This window comes from Globicephala melas, chromosome 13 (genome assembly GCF_963455315.2).
Source record: "Globicephala melas chromosome 13, mGloMel1.2, whole genome shotgun sequence".
Classification (NCBI taxonomy): domain Eukaryota; kingdom Metazoa; phylum Chordata; class Mammalia; order Artiodactyla; family Delphinidae; genus Globicephala; species Globicephala melas.
The window spans coordinates 69,779,768-69,798,195 of record NC_083326.1 but is presented as its reverse complement, the minus strand read 5'-3'; the positions used below and the strand labels follow the sequence as shown (position 1 = coordinate 69,798,195).

The 18,428-nt window shown below is 53.2% G+C and overlaps 1 long non-coding RNA gene across 2 annotated transcripts; it reads left to right on the top strand.

Annotated features, from left to right (window-relative positions):
• Window positions 1-18: 18 nt before the first annotated feature.
• LOC132598293 (uncharacterized) lies at window positions 19-9,423 on the top strand. Of its 2 annotated transcripts, none has more exons than XR_009566316.1 (3): window positions 19-200; window positions 402-491; window positions 983-9,423. It is a non-coding gene; the product is annotated as an uncharacterized lncRNA (long non-coding RNA). The 2 variants fall into 2 exon arrangements; XR_009566315.1 differs by having other exon boundaries at window positions 275-491.
• The last annotated feature ends 9,005 nt before the right edge of the window (window positions 9,424-18,428 follow it).

Below are 18,428 nucleotides of genomic sequence, written 5' to 3'. Positions count from 1 at the left end.
AGGGAGGGGGCGCGGGGCCTGGGCCCGGCCTCCCTGGCTCCTGGGGCGGGGCCATCTTGTTAGCAGAGACTCGCGGCCCGGCCCGGGCTGGGGAGGGGCCTGGGGGCGTTTTTCTCCCGTGTCGTGGTTGGCTCTTTTGTCTTCCAGGATGGACCTGTAGGGTCTGCGTGGGGTAGGAGCTGGGAGCTGCACGCTGCCAGGTAAGCCCGGGTAGGTGTCAGGGAGGGGTTCCGCTGCGCTTCGTTTCTTGGAGGCTGATTCTCCCCCCATCCAGGCCCAGGTACCCAGGTCTGGCCCAAACACTCCTGCCGTTGTGCGTGGTCTCGTGGAGGTGGTGGGACTGAATCAAGAGCACTGCGGGTGGGTCCCCGTCAGAGATTTCAGCACATGCCTTTATCCAGCGCAAACACGGACCAAGCGCCTTCTCCCGGCTAGAGGCTGAGGATCCGGAGGTCAGCATGAGATGCGGTCCCGCCCTCTCAGGGCTTCATGTAAGAACGTGCTTTATCACAGTCTCTGTGAGGGAATGAGCTCCCCGTCCTGGGAGGGGTGTGTGTGTGTACGTGTGTGTGCGCGCACGCGCGCACGCGCTTGTGTGTGTACGTGTGTGTGTTGGGGGAGAGGCGTACCGAGGTCCCCTCAGCGGGACTGTTGTAAAGGGAAGCCGAGCCTCCCGAGGACTGTGAAGGCCCTTTCTGCCCACCTGGACACTTGCTTCTTGTCCGCCCGTGAAGCCTGTGGGCCGGCTCCGGGGCTCCTTTATTGCTTTTACACCCCTTATGCGAGCCCTGCCAAGACGGGGCACCCTCTGCATGCGTTACGAGCATCCGAAGCCCTCACGCCGCCCTGTCTCAGTCTCGGTGGCACAGGAGGGAGACTGGGGGTCTTTGAAGGGCCCCCTTAGAGGTGCGGCTGTGGGAAGCCGGGGTGCAGGCTAGGCCCCCATCCTCACGTGCTGTGCCTGCTCCGGCTGCCTCTCCAGGACTCCCGGGTGACCCTGGACTCTGGCCACGGTGACACAGGGAGCAGCCTTTGGTGGTTTTCTGGAACCCTGGACAATTCCCCGGAGACCTCATCCTTCCCAGCTCCTGGGCTGGAGACCCCGGGGATAAGGCCCCCTCCTTGTTGGTGCTCCGCCGAGGACAGGACCTGACTCTGGAGGACAGCGCGAGGGCTGTGAGGGAGGCTGGCAGCTCACCGTCCCCCCGCTTCTGTCTGGACCTGCCTGCTGGGCCCTACGGTCCAGGCCTGGAGGCCTTTCCTGACCCCGTGAGGACTTGATTTCTCCTTGAATCCCTGCCAGCGACCAGGCAGAGCTGGACCTGAGCCAAGGCCCCGCTGACCACACCCTCGCCATGGCTGGGTCTCCAAGGACCCTACAGGACGGGGGAGTCGGGGAGTAGCTCCCAGTGGGATGGAGGGTGGATGCAGCTCCCGGGGCGCCACTGGCTGGAGTCTGTCTTGCGCCGTTTGCTGTGTGAGTGATTCTCATTTTTTGTGGGAGCTTCTTGGACGGGGCTTTTCCTTGCTTCTCTCCCTGATGGTGACCAGGAGGGGGCAGGTGGGCCTGGGGGCAGCTTGGGCCTTTCCCTAGTGTTACGGAGCTCTGGGAGGGGCTATCCTGAAAGGAGAGAGTTTCCAAGAGACCCCGCTGGAGGTGGGGGAGGGGTGTGCGTCGTCGTGGCACTCAGCAGAAAGAGACAGACACCGGGCCTTGCTCCCGACATCCAAAGGGAACGGTCTGGAATCAGCCTCACCCCAGCCCAGTCTCAGACCCTGCCCCTTGCCACACCCCTGTCCCTGGGGAGCAAAGGCAGGCGGGGCAGGCTCCCCACACATGCAGCTGCCGCATCACGCGGCGCAGACTCACTTGCACGCCCCCCTCCTCGTTCTCCACTCCCTCCAGCCCCCGCAGCGGGGCCAGTCCCAGTGCTGGCACAAGAGCTGCCTCGGCTTTCCTTAGGCAAGTTTAAGAGCCCCACTGTCCTTTTCCCAGGGTGGGGAGGGGACCTGTTTTAGTCAGCTTGCTTGGGCTGCCATAACAGAGTACCACACTGGGATGGCTGAAACCACAGAAATGCATTTTCTTATAGTTCTGGAGGCTGGAAGTCGGAGATCAAGGTGGCAGGGATGGTTTGTGGTGAGGCCTGTCTCCTTGGCTTGCAGATAGGAACTTATTGCTGTGTTCTCACATGGCCTTTTCTCTGTGCATACAGAGAGAGAGAGAGAGACAGAAGTAGTTATCTGGTGTCTCTTCCACTTCTTATAAGGGCACCAGTCCTATGGGATTAGGGCCTCATCCTAATGACCTCATTTAACCTTAATTACCTACATAAAAGCCCTATCTCCAAATATAGTCACATTGGGGGTCACAGCTTCAACGTATGAATTTGGGGGGAGACACAATTCAGTCCACAGCAGGTGGTCACCACAAACATGGACAGCTGGAGCCAACTCCCCTTTAGAATTCCCACCCCCAGTAGGGAGGAAGAGGAGGAATAGAGGCCTGGGAAGTAGAAACATTGGGAGATTCTGTGCGAGGGTGGCCCTGGAGGCCTCGGGGAGACACCGGACCCAGTGCAGCGAGGAGGCGCCCCCAGCAGAGGGCTGTTACGGGAAGAGCTTGGGCTTTGGAGTCTGAGGGTGTGCAGTCTGCCGTACAACCTTGGGCAACTCACCTCACCCCTGTGAGTCCAATTTCCACCCTGAAACTGGAGCCATCTGCTCACCTGGGCGTGTGTGTGGGGGGCACAGGGAGAAGTCAGTGAGATCATGCACCTGGCACAGCGCCTGACTCTTAGTAGGTGCTCAATAAACACTCCTATCCATCTTGGAGTTTAGATTTAGGGCTTCTCTCTTTTTGGTACTCTGGACTTTAAACTCCTCATCTTTGATCCAGAGGCATTTCTGACTCTTGTATTTTTAATATCCCTCTCTAATCAGATCGAGGAATTGGCTGCATTGCATGGCCTCCATAGTAGCTCCAAATGCTTCCTGGGGAATTTAATATCCACCCCTCTCATCAGAATTGAGCACCTACTGTGAGCCCTTCCCTGTACTACTCGCTTGGGGGGAATATAAGTGAAGATATGGCCCTGATGCAAGCCTGCAGGATTTCACAGCCATGCCAAGTGGGAGAAAACCATCTCACACAGAGAATTAGGGGATGGGGCAGAAAACAGTTTACTGAGGCACAGGTTCTCGGTGCTTGAGTGGGTGGGAGTAAGACCCCAGAGTAGGCTGAAAAGGCTTCCCAGCGAGGCTGAACTAATCAGGACCTTGGAGGATGAGAAAGGTGTGGTTTAGCTGAGAGTTTCCAAGGGAAAATTAGAGCAGACATGCCCAAAGTAAGTTCTAGGAGACGTCATTGCTCTTAAAAAAAAAAAAAGTTCAAATTCAGTAGGTTTCTGTAGTGCAGGGCTCATCAGAGCCTCTGAAAGTGCTGATGGGAATTGTGAATACTCAAGGATAGACAGAAGATTAAGTGTTTCCCCCCAGACTTTACTGGCAACAGAACCCCTTTCCTACAGAGCATCAGTTAGAACCGTGGAGAGTCTACAAGGGGGTTTATGTGGGAAAATCACAACTGTGAAAAGAGATGATGAAACGAGGGCACACTCAGGTGCTCTGTAGCAGCGGCTGGAAAGGCAGCCCTTTCCCTGGGGCTGGGAAGTTTGAACTTGGTTCCAGGAGCCAGGTGAGCTCTATGCAGTTTTAGTATTTGGGGGAGGGCAGGCCATTGGTTGGAGTAGCCAGAGGCCTGGCAGTAGGGGACGGAGAAGCTGTCCACTGGACCCGGCGGCTCTAGGGCAACAGACCTTCTGTGGGAAAATGCTGGTGTGCGCGCGCGTGCGTGTGTGTGTGCGTGTGCCTGAGTGTGACAGGACCCAGCCTTCTGGGAAGGGGATGGCCAGAACCGGGCAGGGGGTTTCCAGCCAGAGCAGCAGGGCCCATTTTCAGGGGAACTGAAGTGTGTGGGAGGGCCCCTGAGGCCCAGAGCTGAGAAGTAGGGAAGCCAAATTCTTCTGGGCAGGGTCTACGTGGCTAGCCTTGATTCTGGTGGGGCTGAGGAGCTGGGAGGCAGACCCCCTGCCCTGGTCAGACCCGGCTCCCTGGCTGGTGGGGGCGGGAGGCCTCTGGAGCTGCAGCTGGAGGGGCTGGGGCAGTGTTGCATGGTGTGATTAACCTACTAACACAGGGCTCGGCCGGGGGACGCTGTGACGTGTGACGAGGTGCCTGGCCTTCTGCCAACCGACTAACCCACTAACCAGGCCCGAGCATGCCCTACTAACCCCCTGCAGCCAGACCCTACTAACCTTGCAGCTCGTGGGCCTTTCCCGGGGCAAGGATGTGGGGCAGACGAGGCTCCGGAAGCCCCTGCCCAGGGCCTGGGATCTCTGTGCAGACCCACATTCCAGGACAGGGCGCGCAAACAGGACTCGCCAACTCTGCTGCTTCCTGCTGGGTGACTCTGAGCAAGTCCCCTCACCTCTCTGAACCCGTTTCCTCGGCAGTAGAGTGGGAGGCCCGTTCCTCACCTCACCGGTGGCAGTGAGGAGTCCCAGGAATGTGAAGCTCTTGACACATGGCAGGTGCTTAAAACATATATATGAGGGCAGGGGTGGGAGACCCAGAAAACCTGACCCATCATGTACCCTGGCAGACCCTGATCGCTCTGGGTGGTCTGCACACAGACCCCTCTGCCTGGGGCTGGACACTTGCTTTGAACCCCTAACCGTCTCTTCCCCACACTCTCCCTCCTCTTCAGCTTTCTTTCCGTAGACAGCTCTTTTTTTCAATTACTAACCCGTCTAACCCCGGGGGGCCTCAACTGCACCCCGACCACCCCTTAACAAACTAATGGACCTGCGTGTGTTCTTCCTTTTCTCCTAGCGACTCCCAGTGTGTGTCTGCTGAGGTGCCCCTGTCCGCTGGTGCTGTGCTCTGACTTACTAACCCAGCCCCTACTAACTCTGTTTTCTCTTCTTACTAACCCCAGCCCTGCCGAGCTCTGGGCCCCCCCTCGGGGCTGGTCCCCCTCCTTTTGGCAAGCAGATGTCCTGGGGCTGGCCTTGCAGACAGATGCCCCACTTTGCTGCCCCGATCGGCTGAGTTCAGAGTCCACTGGGCCGGTTCTACTAACCACACCAGTGGCCCAGAGGAAGAGGTGGTCCTGCGGGTGTGGGAGGGAGGCCGACCTCTGAGCACAGCATCCCTCCTCTGTGCACAAGGTTGGTTGCCACTGGGAGTGGACGGGAGCAGGGCAACTTCTGGGGTGTGAGTGTGGAGGCCTGTGGGTCTAGAATGCAGAGCTCTGGGCTCCTCCCAGCCAAGGGAGCAGAGAGAAGGCGCCTGTGTGTCCTTCTCTGGAGGGAAGCGAGGGTAGAATCTTCTACATTGGCGAGTGGCCGGTAGAGGCGCGGTGCAATTAATGAAAGGCGCGTCCTGCACAGGAAGTCAGCAAAGGGGCGTGTCTCGCACAGGAAGTTAGTAAAGGGGCGTGTCCCACACCGGAAGTCAGTAAGTGAAGACTTCCCCACATTGGAAGTCGCTGAAAGGGTCTTAAACCGCAGTGGAAATCAATGAGTGGAACATTTAGTACAGGAAAGTCAGCCAGAGGGGGCATTTCCCACATTTGAAGGATGGGAAGAGGGGTATCTTTTACACCAGAAGTCAGGGAGAGGGGACTTTTGGCCTTATCACAAGGTGCTGAGAAGGAATGGCCAAGAGATCAGTGAGAGGGGCCTTTCCTAGAACGAGAACTTGGCTAGAGGGGCCCTTCTCATCCCTGGAGCTGGGAGACCCGGGTTTCCCACACTGGAAGTAGATGTGGGCCTTTTTTCCTACTGAAGTCATTGAGAAGGGCAGTCCACAGGGGGAAGTTTGAGAAACCAGGCAAGAAAGCAGATCTTGGGTTCGGGGTTTGCAGGAGAAAGCGGGAAGCCACAAATGAACCCCAGGCACCCACAGAGCCCTGCAGACCGTCGGGCCAGCCAGAAGTTCATCCCTGGCTCCGCGTCCTGTTCACACCCATGTCCCTACACCAGCCTGCCTCCCCAGAGCCCGCCAGCTGCTAAGCCAGGGCCACACCTGGGGGTGATTTTATGCCTCACCTCCAGTGGGCACCTTGGTCTCTTTGGGCTAATCTCTGGCTCCTTTGCACTAACTCTTGCTCTCACCCAGCTAATCCCTGTCTCGCCCTGGCTGCCCCAGAGGGCTGACCACTAACAGCCAACCCTACCCATCTGGGGGCTCCAGCCTCCTGGCCTGGCTCTGACCTGCTCTGAATTAACCCCTCCTTCACCTGACTAACTCCTACCCTCCTGATCTGTTCCTTTCAGCGGAAACTAACGGCTTGTGGATTTCTTTCTGACTAACAACAGGTCTAACCCTCCCCAGTCACTATTACTATTAACAGCTTGGATGTCGGCATGGCTGGGACTGGGCTAACACAGGTTTGGGACTTGACTAACACAGGGAGAGGCGGAGCTAGTCGTGTTGGACGTGGTCACTGCTCTGGGGAAGAGCTATCTGAAGTCAGGAAAGTTCTCAGTGCTCTAAAGGAGGGGCTGGGCTGTGGCTCAGGCCTGATGGAGGAGTGGTGTCTGCTGAGGTGGCGTCAGAAACAAAGTCAGCCTCCCAAGATTTTGGCCACTGGACATATGCTATCAACCCCTTATAACCTGCATTTGGGCTCTGATTCTTTTAAACAATAGCCTGATAGTTGCAATAGTGGATGCAGCGTTTGTGGCCCTAAAAATGCCCGTCTGGTGTATACAGAGGATATGCCATTGTGTATGGAATTATCAGTCATCAGGTGAGGGCCTAGACTCCTTGATTTGGGGACTTTAGAGCTTTGGAAGCTCTAGGACATAAAACTTTAGATTGGAATAGTCAGACCGGTTGTAAATCTATCACCCATTTACACCCTGGTGTAAATTAGCTCAGCTTTCTCCTCTAACTGCTGTGCAATTTAGCTGCCCTGAGATGATGAGAGTTTGGCTGGGAGGGAGTTTGGATCTCTTCAGTGCTGGGGGAGGGTCCTCTGGGCGCAGAGAGGAGAAGCAACGAGTCCAGGGGTTCTTGGGTGGGAGTAAGAGGGGGCACCAGGTAGGGGGGGGATGGGAAGAGGGGGCAGTTTTGCTGGCTCAGTCTGGTAGTCAGGGTCTGTGGGAGACGACAGCTCAAGGCAGGGCCTGGAGGACTGGATCAGCTCAGGGGCAGGGTCAGAAGCCTGCCTGGAGGCCTTGCAGGCAAGTTGCTTGGGTCACTGAATACTGCTCTGGGGCTGAAAGCTTCTCTGATAGGCAGGGACTCAGAGCTAATTTAGCGGAGCTGGTGGTGAGGCCTGAAGGGCGATCCAGAGGCCTGAGCTGCAAAGGGAAGGAGAGGAGAATGCATCGGAAGGAGCCTGCAGAACCGGGGCTGGGGTGGAGCCTGCACTGGGGAAAGCGCGTGCCTGCTGCCCTCTAGTGGCTGCCTTGCCCCATTTCACTCGAAGCATTTCCCATTCCGGGGGCCTTTTTATTCAACCACAAACACTTGATGCTGCCGAGGACCTACTATGTGCCCAGCACTGCTCTGGGTCTGGGACCCACGCACGGGCTTTTCCAAAGTGCTCGTCTAGCTCAATGGGGGAGATGGAGAAAATAAACAGGTAATGCAGTAAGATGGGTGCCATGATAGGGATGGTGGGGCTGTGAAAGCACCCAGGAGACAGACAAGGATGAGATGCACCTACTGTGTGCCAGGCACGGTGCTAGGCGTTGGGGATGACTGCTGATTAAACATCACACAATCGTCAGGAACTTTAATGCTAGCGTATTTAGTGGGGGCGGGGTAGCGTGAGGTGTGGGCAGTCAGGGTAAATTTTCTAAGAGGAAGACATCTAAGCCGAGCCCTGGCTGGGCAGACTGTAGTGGGGATGAGTTCCAGGAAGCGGGAATGGTGGACACAAAGTTCTGGGGATCAGAGAGGATCGAAGAAATTCTGGAAAGGTCGTGGAGAGCGCAGCAGGAGGCAGGTGGGAAATGGACAAATACCAGATGGTGCTGCCAGAGAGTTTATCCCCGGGGCAGTGGCAGTGCGCTGTGCATGTGAGCTGAGGAGGTGAGAGGTTAGATTTGGGTTCTAGGCTGACCGTGTGACCGTTTCAGCCCAGGTGGAATTCTGGGGAGCTTCTAATACGTTCTGGCCAAATTTCAGAAAACTGGTTCGAAGTGCTTGAAAGGAGGAGGACCCTCAAATCCACCTTAAGATAAATAAGGTGGGCCATGCTCCTGCCTGGCGGGGGCCTGGTGGAGGGAGCACTGACGGCTTGGAAGGAGAACAGCCTTAAAGGCACGTCATCCCCAGCCCCTGGTGTCACGCCACTCCATGCCACTCTTCATCCGAGGGCATGTGGTCACTGGCTGGGAGAATCTCACTGGAGAGGGACCCTGTTAGTCCTGTCAGGCTGCAAAGCGGGGGCAGGCAAAGCGGGGGCAGGCAGGCGTGGAGGAAGCTTCCGAGAGGCTGGTCCCGGGGAGGGAAAAACGTGTCTTGGTGGGTAACGAACCTTCTGGAGGCAGAAGGATTGGAACCAGGCCACCTTTGAGACTGACGATGGTGGTGGGATTCTAGGATCCTGTGTGAGTGCGTGTGTCCTCGACTTCATACTAGAGGAAGCTGAGCCCAAGAAGGCAACTCTGTCCTCCAGCCCCTGACCCGGCCGTGCTGATGCTCACCCTGGCCTTGACTCCACTGAACAGCCAGCTCGTTAGGAGCAGGACCTCGGGAGCTGCGGAGCTGGGGAGCTGGCCTCCCAGCTGGAAGGGGAGGCTGAATCCTTTAATAGGCAGCGTGGAGGGACTGGTGACTGTGGTCCCTGCCGGGGGGCTGTGCTTGCGTAGCTATTCATAGTGTACATATTGAGCTGGAGGGATATGCTGCAGGGGATGGGGCTGGTCCCATCCCTACAGAAGACCCCAAAGGCCCTCTTGAGAATCTACCCGGGGACCCACTGTTTTACTTGAATAGACCAGAGACGACATTTTCCACGTCATTGCCTCCGGGGACGCTGAAGGTGGGGACAGAAATTCTGCTGTTGATTAAAAACAATATTTTTACGTGGATCCAGCAACGGAGTTTGAACTTGGCATTTTGTTTTCACCCACGAATGTAGTTTCTTTTGTTGAAAATACCATTTTGATATTAAAACTAACTCACACCCAAAGGATGACTGTGGCTTAAGAGGCTTGGAGGCAGGGTGGGTGGGGAGGGGAGAGCCAGTGGCATTTTCAAGGAATAGGAGTGGGCTCTGCCAGCCTTTTCTCAAGACCATGACCTTAAAAGTCAACACAATAGGGTACAGATTTCATTTGTAGTTTGTGGGAAAACACACAAAAGTTACCATCTTAAATAAATTTATTTTAAAAATGGTTATTTAATTTTATTTATTTGTGGCTGCATCGGGTCTTCGTTGCTGCGTGCGGGCTTTTCTCTAGTTGTGGCGAGTGGGGGCTACTCTTCGTTGCGGTGCACGGGCTTCTCATTGCGGTGGCTTCTCTTGTTGCGGAGCACGGGCTCTAGGCACACGGGCTTCAGTAGTTGCGGCTCGCAGGCTCTAGAGCGCAGGCTCAGTAGTTCTGGCGCACGGGCCTAGTTGCTCTGCAGCATGTGGGACCTCCCCGGACCAGGGCTTGAACCCGCGTCTCCTGCACTGGCAGGCGGATTTTTAACCGCTGCGCCACCACGGAAGCCCTACCATCTTAATCATTTTTAAGTATACAATTCAGTGGTACTGAATTACAAAGTTACAATGGTAACACTGTTGTGCAACCGTCACCACTATCAATGTATTTTTTAAATAGCACTACTTTGTGCCTAGGACAGTGCCTCAGAGAAAATCCATCTCTCTTCTCACCTTCTCTCTCTTTCCTTCTCTCCCTTTATTCGCCTAGAAACCATCCACTGAGTCCATCCTGTATATCGGGCACTGCCCTACTCTCTGGGATGCCAGGCTGCCTGCTTTTCTGTTTCTCTAAGGCAACCATCTTCTTCTCACTCCAGGATCTTTGCACTGGCTGTTCCCTTTTCCCATGGCTGGCTTCTCTGTGGCCCTGAGGTCTCAGCCGAATGTCACCTCCTCACAGACATCTCCCCTGACCACCCCATCCATAGTGGTTCTATCGTTTTTGTTCTCAAATATTTTGGTCCTAGGACCCCTTTATACTCCTACCATATAGTAAATGGTCACCCCCCGAGTCCTCTTGGGCTCTGCCCACTCACAAGGCTCAACTGGTTTCCCATTTCATTCATTCAACAAAATCTTCTAATGGCCGAACAGCACATGAAAAGATGCTCAACATTACTAACTATTAGAGAAATGCAAATCAAAACTACAGTGAGGTATCACCTCACACTAGCCAGAATGGCCATCATCAAAAAATCTACAAACAATAAATGCTGGAGAGGGTGTGGAGGAAAGGGAACCCTCTTGCACTGTTGGTGGGAATGTAAATTGATACAGCCACTATGGAGAACAGTATGGAGGTTCCTTAAAAAGCTAAAAATAGAATTACCATATGATCCAGCAATCCCACTCCTGGGCATATATCTGGAAAAAATGAAAACTCTAATTCAGAAAGATACATGTACCCCAGTGTTCATAGCGGCACTACTTATAATTGCCAAGACATGGAAGCAACCTAAATGTCTACTGACAGAGGAGTGGATAAAGAAGATGTGGCAATGTATATACAACGGAATAATACTCAGCCATAAAAAAATGCAATAATGCCATTTGCAGCAACATGGATGGAGCTAGAGATTGTCTCACTGAGTGAAGACAGACAGACAGAAAGACAAATATCATATGAGGAATATCATATGAGGAATCTAAAAAAGTGGTACAAATGAACTTATTTACAAAACAAAAATAGAGTTCCAGATGTAGAAAACAAACTATGGTTACCAAGGGGGAAGGGGGGAGGCATAAATTGGGAGGTTGGGATTGACATATACACACTACTGTATATAGAATAGGTAATAAGGACCTACTGTATAGCACAGGGAACTCTACTCAGTACTCTGTAGTGACCTATATGGGAAGAGAATCTAAAAAAGAGTGTGGATAGATGCATATGCATAACAGATTCACTTTGCTGTACAGCAGAAACTAACACAACATTGTAAATCAACTAGACTCCAATAAAAAATTTTAAAAAGATCTTCTTATCCCTACTGTGTGTGAAGCACCACCTTGGGTGCCCGGGGCACAGGCAGAAGCAGACAGGTATCACCCCTGCCTTTGTGGAACTCACAGCCCAGGGGAGGCAGCTGCGCTCAGCTCTTCAAGGACAGGGAACACCTCACAGGGAGAAAAAGAGGAGAGAGAAATCGGCATAGAGAAAGTCTACCATATTATAAATTAGAACTGAGATGTTTTAGAAAGACTGGTTTATCCATTCATTACCATAATAGAAATTAAAACTGAGACTTTTAGAAGACTTGTTTATTAATTCACTAAAAAAAGACAATAAAAATAAACATTGCATGCAAACACAAATAACACTTTATGAAAAACAACTGTTTCTAAAACAAAGTTAGTGAGAAGACTCTGTTTTTCGGTAAATCTCTTTAATGTCTGGCTTAATAGAAGATAGAGTCTGTTGGATTCTGATATCTGCTTCTGCATTCAATCTGCTGCAGTATCATATGTCCATGTAGCCCCTGCAAAACTCCACCGTGCACTTGTGAGGGAAGGAGATGAAATGGACAAATTAATTTCTCTCTGGTCCCCAGACCTCAGGACTGCACCTTGAGAACCGCTGCTCTGTCACAGAAACCTGTTTATTTCTTGCAGAAAACTTGTGCCCATCTGACATGACCTTGCTTACTCCTCTGATTCCTTGTTTACTGTCTGTCTCTGGTCTTGTTTATTGTACGTTCCTAGAAGGCAGGGTCCCAGAGCCCATTGGAGGTGCTCAAAGTGGCTGAACCAGAGCTGCAGTTCTCAGGCATGGCCAGCAGGTGACGGCATTGCACCAAGACCACCGCACTCTCTACTGGAAACCCGGTTCCTCTCTGGGGCTTCTAGGGGAGGCTCTGTGGGGATACTTTTTGGATTCCAGAGTTTCAGGGCATTGGGAGGGCCTGGTATGGATGGGGGAAGGGAAAAGGCGGGAGAGAATGCAGTTTTGGACAGAAGCTTTGGAAAAGCTTTGCTCATTTCTGCTGAGGGCTTCTGTTCTTAATGGAAGCCAAGCCAAGTGACTTCTCCTCTTGAAGCCTCAGTTTTCTTCTCTGCAAAATGGGCAAACTATGATTTTGGCTTCCATTTCACCGTGGTTCTCTCGGCAGGGGTCACTTTATTTTGATGACACTGGTGTTTCTGACAATTCAGGGTCCCCTAAGATTCTCCCCCTAGAGTATTCCGAGAACCAAGCTGATGCTGCGGGCTCTGCCTGCAGGCAAGACCATCTCTCCTCATCCCGCCTTCAAACCCCAGGCTTCAGCCCACCCGGGTCGACGTAAGATGGCCGTTGCCATTTTCCACGTGCTTACTGCGTGCCACGCTCTGTGCTAAATGGTTCCTACGTGTTGGCTCCTGGAGCACTCACGGTATTTGAGAGGTGGGCTTCCCTACCCCCATTTTTAAGGGAGGGGGGCACTGAGGCTCAGAGAGGTGAAGAGAGTTGCCCAGAGATGCACAGCTGGAGGATGGGGAATCCTAGGTCCAAGATGGTTACCATGGCGACAGGGGTACATCATCCCCAGATGCTGAGTCCATCTTCCCAGTAAGACTGAGTCACTGTCTCTACACCGGCTTCTCTCTCCTGTTACTCCTTCTCCCTGCGAGGTGTCCCCTGTCCTTGGAGAACTGAACCTAGTTTGTGCTTTCATATTTGTTTTGCTCACGTGCTGCCTCCTCCGGTCTGTGAATTCCATAAGGATGGGGATGATACCTGCCTGCTTCATGGCTATACCCTGTGCTGCACCCAGCATCGTGCTTGGCACAGAGTTGGGAGTCCGGAAGATTTTGTTGAATGAATGAAATGGGGAGCCAGTGGGAACTTGAAAGTGGGCGGTGCCCCCAGCTGACTCGGGAGCAGCCAGCTCCACCCCTCGCTGGCTGCATGACCTCCAGCTAGTGATCTCCCATTTTTACGCCTGTTTCTTCATCTGTAAAATGGGGATAACACCATGTCCCTCTAAGAAGTTGTGAGGATCTGATAAGAGGAGATGCAAAGTATCAGCACGTGAAGGGTCCCCAGTCCCTTTTCCCCACACCTGTGGTTTCTACTGGCGCCGGGTAGGTAAGGTTTGCCGATGGAATCCAGGCAGAAGGTAGAACTGAGCCTGAGAATCTGACGAGGGAGCAACTGGGCCAAGTCACTGAGCAAACTGACAGGCAGCCCAGCTGGGGCTCAGGCCGCCGTGTCCTCCCAGCTCCTGAGCCCACCTGAATGCAGGCAGCCCAGGAGCCGCGGTCCTGGTGGTCAACTCCCTGTGGGCATTTCTCACCAGGTCCCGTGGCAGATAAACAGAATCTCCAAGGCCAAGTGGTCACAACAGGGTCGAAGCCACACAGCTGGGGTCGGTGGGGAGACAGAAGCCACCGTGGAGAGGTGGTGCTGTTTCGCCTAAAACACAACGAGCTTTCCAGTCCTCTCCTGTGGGAAGGAGGCCTCCTCCCAGAGAAAAGCCCTGGAATGCAAGGAATGTTCTGGAGCCTCCAGCCTGGGCCCCAGGACAGGAGCGCCTTGGAAGCACAGGGCTGTGGGGGCACTTTCCCAGGGATTATCTCAGGGCCGCTGGGCCGCCGGGGAGCTCATACCAGACATCACCTTTTGGCATTGGGGTCAGGCCTCAAATGCCTCGAAGCTTTCCCAGGTCCTCAGTCTGGCAGCGACGGAGCTCCTGCCGGTCTTGTACTGTCTTGACTTCAGCCTCTCATCCAGTGCCAGCCCCCTGGGGTCTGGGGCCGGGTCCTGTGCTGGGCACTGAGGGGTACAGAAAAATCAGACTGAGCTCTGCTCTGAGCCAGCTGCGGGTGGGAAAGATCCAGTTTCAAATCTGAACTCAGATACTGTGTCATGTGGGACAAGTCACGTCACCTGTCCAGGCCTGTGTGTCCCCATGTGTAAGATGGGGTTAATAATGGGACCTCCTTCTTGGGATTATCAGGAGGGTGAAAGGACCCCATGCATGGGCAGGTCCTGGTGCAGAGTAAGTGTGCAGCAAATGTTCGTTATTATTGTCACTGTGGTTGGTTGTATTTTCCAATCTCTCCCATCCCCTTCCATTCTCTTGAAGCTCAGTGGGTTTGTGACCATGGCAGAAGTGACGGTATGTGATTTCCAAGGCCGAGTCCAGCTCACTTGGAGCCTAGCCACCATGCTGTGAGGAAGCCCAAGCAGCTGTGAAGAGGCGTGTTGAGGACCTAAGCCCCCAACCCCTTTCCCCATCCACAGCCCTGGCTGAGCCCCCAGACCCATCAACTGGGCCATCTCAAAGGCGGATCCTTTAGCTCTAGCTGGGCTGACCCAGCTGATGCTGCACGAAGCAGAGACAAACGGTCCCCACTGAGCCTTTCCAAAGTTGCAGGTTCAGGAGCAAAAGAAATGATTCTAGTTTTAAGCCGCTAGGTCTTGGAGTGGATCCTTATGCAGAAACAGACATTAGATACAGTTCCTTTTAAGAAATGTCTTTGCTCCTCTCTTGCCTGGACTCAGGATGTTTCCTCCCTCATCCTGGTCCTCTGCCAGCATCTCCCACCTCAGTGAAGAGCCCCACATCTCATCTCTGGTTGCCCAAAGACGACATCTGGGAGAAGTCACGGATAGCTCCTGATTCTGTCCGTTTTCCTCCATCCCTCTGCCATTCCCCTCACCCACGCCTCCAGCACTTCCGTCTTGGGCAGCCGGGGCAGCTTCCTTGCCTGACTCCCATTTTCTTACACAGAACAGGAATCTGATATATAAATGATGGGCAGAGGGGGTAAATCACAGGCTTACAACTTCATCTGCCTGGAGTGCTGGGTCTCAGCTTACAACCTTCATCTGTCTTTTCCTGGCCTGTCTTCTTTGTTCTCCAAGGCCCAGGAGGAGGCCACTCCGGCCACCATGTCCTGTCTGCGCACAGCACCCTCAGAGGTCAGCGGGGGAAACAGACATGGAAACTAACACGTGAGGTACTTCCGGCCATTCACTGCTATGGAAGAAGTCGAGGAGAGCGATGGGGAAGTGTGTCCAGGGGGTGGACAAGGTCAGGTGGTGGCACTGAGCTGCTGGGAAGGAGTCAGCCACGTGACATCAGGAGGAAGGGAGTGTCAGGCAGGGGGAAAAGCAGGGGCAAAGGCCCCGAGGTGGGGATGGGTTGGTATGTTAGAGGGAAAGAGACAAGGCTGGGGTGCAAGAGGCTGGGGCTCAGGTCATGAGGGTGGGGTAGGGGGCAAGCAGGGAATCACGTGGAATAGAGGAGGTGATTCAAAGTTATTTCATACACTTGTTTTCCCAACCAGGTTACTAGCCCCTTGGAGGGCAAAGAGACGCTGATTGTCTCCCGGTGGGGACAGCCAGCCATACCGCTGCTGGTGCCTGTTACAAGTGACACTTTGTGGGGGCAAACTGCTCTTCAGGCTCACCCCGGAAATTCCTCCTCAGTGCCAGTGTCACCTGCTCCGCGAAGACTCCCAGGTTCAGCTGCCCTTGCTTGCCTCGTGTCCCGCTGGACCCTGGAGCAGCTTCCAGCCCGGCACCCAGCGCTCTGACTTTTGTTTCCTCGTGTGGATCTTTTTTCCAACCAGGCCATTGTGTCTTAAAATGAGGTTCCCCCACTGCCTCTGAATTTCTGAGGCTGGGTGGGCTTGTTAAAAATGCAGACCCCTCTGAATCAGCATCTCGGAGTGGGCTCAAGAATCTGCCCTTCTAACAAGCTGCCTGCCAAGTAATTGTTTTTTTTAACTTTTTATTTTACATTGGAGGATAGTTGATTAACAATGTTGTGTTAGTTTCAGGTGGACAGCGAAGTGATTCAGTTATACATATACATGTATCTATTCTTTTTCAAAGTCTTTTCCCATTTAGGTTGTTACATGACATTGAACAGAGTTCCCTGTGCTATACAGTAGGTCCTTGTTGGTTATCTGTTTTAAATACAGCAGTGTAGAAGCAACGCATCCCAGAACGAGGTCCTGAGCAGAGGGGCTGTATCGAATACGGTCCCCAGGCTCCCTGCACAAAGCTCACCCCACTCAGTGTGTGTTGAGTGAAGGAATGAGGTTCCAGCAGGCATGTGGGGAGAGCAACTATCTATCCCTCTTAGGACCCTCCCTTGTCTCACGCATAGTCCCCAGGTAAGCAGGCAGTCTCATCATGTTTTTCTGCCAGGGGGAAACTTCTCCAGTAAGAATTCCCCTACCTCCCCCACTGTATAATCTGCTCATTAATACACAGTATTGTAGAAGTGATCTATAATTAGATGCTAACCGAGTTTGCCTGTAGAATTGGGTGGGCGAGGTCAGCAAAGTAAGCCGGGAGCCAGCTGATTGTTATGATCAATCAATAACCTATTTATTTCCCAACATTTCTATTAACCTCTGCCAGCCAATCACGGTTTCAATTTGAAAGGCTGGGCTCCGCTTTGCTGACTGGACAAGTCTGATTGAAAGCGGGACCCTGACACGACCCCGAGGGCAAAATCCAATTAAAATCATTTTCACTTGTAGATTAATATTTTTAGCATGTTCTACATCCTGGGATTCATCATTCCTGGCAGTAACTAATGTCTTGAGACACGAGCAGGTGGATTGGCACTGCCATAAATAACAATTGTGATTAATTCGCTCATCACGTCCTAGGATGGCTTTGGGGCGGTGGTCAGTGCAGCTTCTGAGAACTTCTCCCATCACAGGCTGGTTATGTGGTCCTCTGAATCCTATCATTGGATGGCCTTTTCTAAGTAGGAATGGAGTTTGTCCCTGGGTCTGCCTCCCTCTTGAAACTGAGCTCCCTGAAGCCAGGTATCATGCCTCGTTCATCCCAGCAAGTCACTTATTGTTTGGCATATCCAGTTCTCCTGCTCTGGAGAGGGTCCCTTCCTCTTTACATCTACCTTGTTACCATAGGAATCGCCATGTTTGTGCAACATGGCCCCACCCCTGGACGCTGTTGATTGGATCAGGGGTAAGGCCCAGCCCAAGGTGGGCCAATGAAAGCCTTTGGGAATTTGGAAGTAGGTTTAAGGGAAGTGGTCCCTTGGCCCAGCATGGGTATTCGAGGGAGTGCTGACTGCCATCATCTGTCCTGTGGGCTGGGAAGTAGTTATAAACGAAAGCAATGCCAAGAGAGGAGAAAGGGTGAGAGAAGGCACAGAGAAGGGATACAGGTTTCCTAGCACACCCTGATCCCTATTTCCAGCCCTTTTCTGAGACCTAGTTGCATTCCAGATCAGGTTCTATGAGTCACCCCTGCATTTAATGATAATTATTCTTTCTCCCTACCTCCCCTGCTTGTTAATTTGAATGTCAGTTCCTTTCCAACAAACGTATTCTCCAAAATTCAGAACCCAAGAGATGTCCAATGTCACACACAGGCTGGTGGTAGAACCATCCTCTTTCTCCTGACTCTCTAATGAAGAGCCCTTTGGGGGAAGAAGGGAGTAAGGAATAACTCCCACTTATTGAAGATCTACTCTGTACACATCTGCTTAATCTCTCCCATCCTGGGAGGTAGATTTTATTCTGTTTGCAGGTGAGAAATCCGAGGCTTGGAAGTGAACAACTTGTCCAGAGAAGAACTGGGGATTTAATGGTTTTGACTAGTTCTGTGACTGTCCAGCACCCTATGCTGCCTCTTTGAAAGAGGTGTGCTGCCTCGCTGTAAATACCGGGGTGAGGCTTGCTGGGAGATGGTTTGCCCATGGGACCTCCAGGAGGAAATCAGCCAAAAATCAAGGTCAGCCCCTTGAAGTCCTGTAGAGGAGACACAGGGCCACGAGTTCAGACATGACCAAGACCCACTATCTTTTTTATATATATATAAATTTAGTTATTTATTTATATTTATTTTTGGCTGCATTGGGTCTTCGTTTCTGTGCAAGGGCTTTCTCCTGTTGCGGCGAGCGGGGGCCACTCTTCGTCGCGGTGCGCGGGCCTCTCTTGTTGCGGAGCACAGGCTCCAGACGCGCAGGCTCAGTAGTTGTGGTGCACAGGCTCTAGAGCGCAGGCTCAGTAGCTGTGGCTCACGGGCGTAGTTGCTCTGCGGCATGTGGGATCTTCCCAGACCAGGGCTCGAACCCATGTCCCCTGCACTGGCAGGCGGATTCCCAACCACTGCGCCACCAGGGACGCCCAAGGCCCCCTATCTTTAAAGACCATCCCCTATAGGACCCACTCATTGCTGTGACCGCTTCAGGACCCCGTCAGGGACCACCCAGGCAGCCCC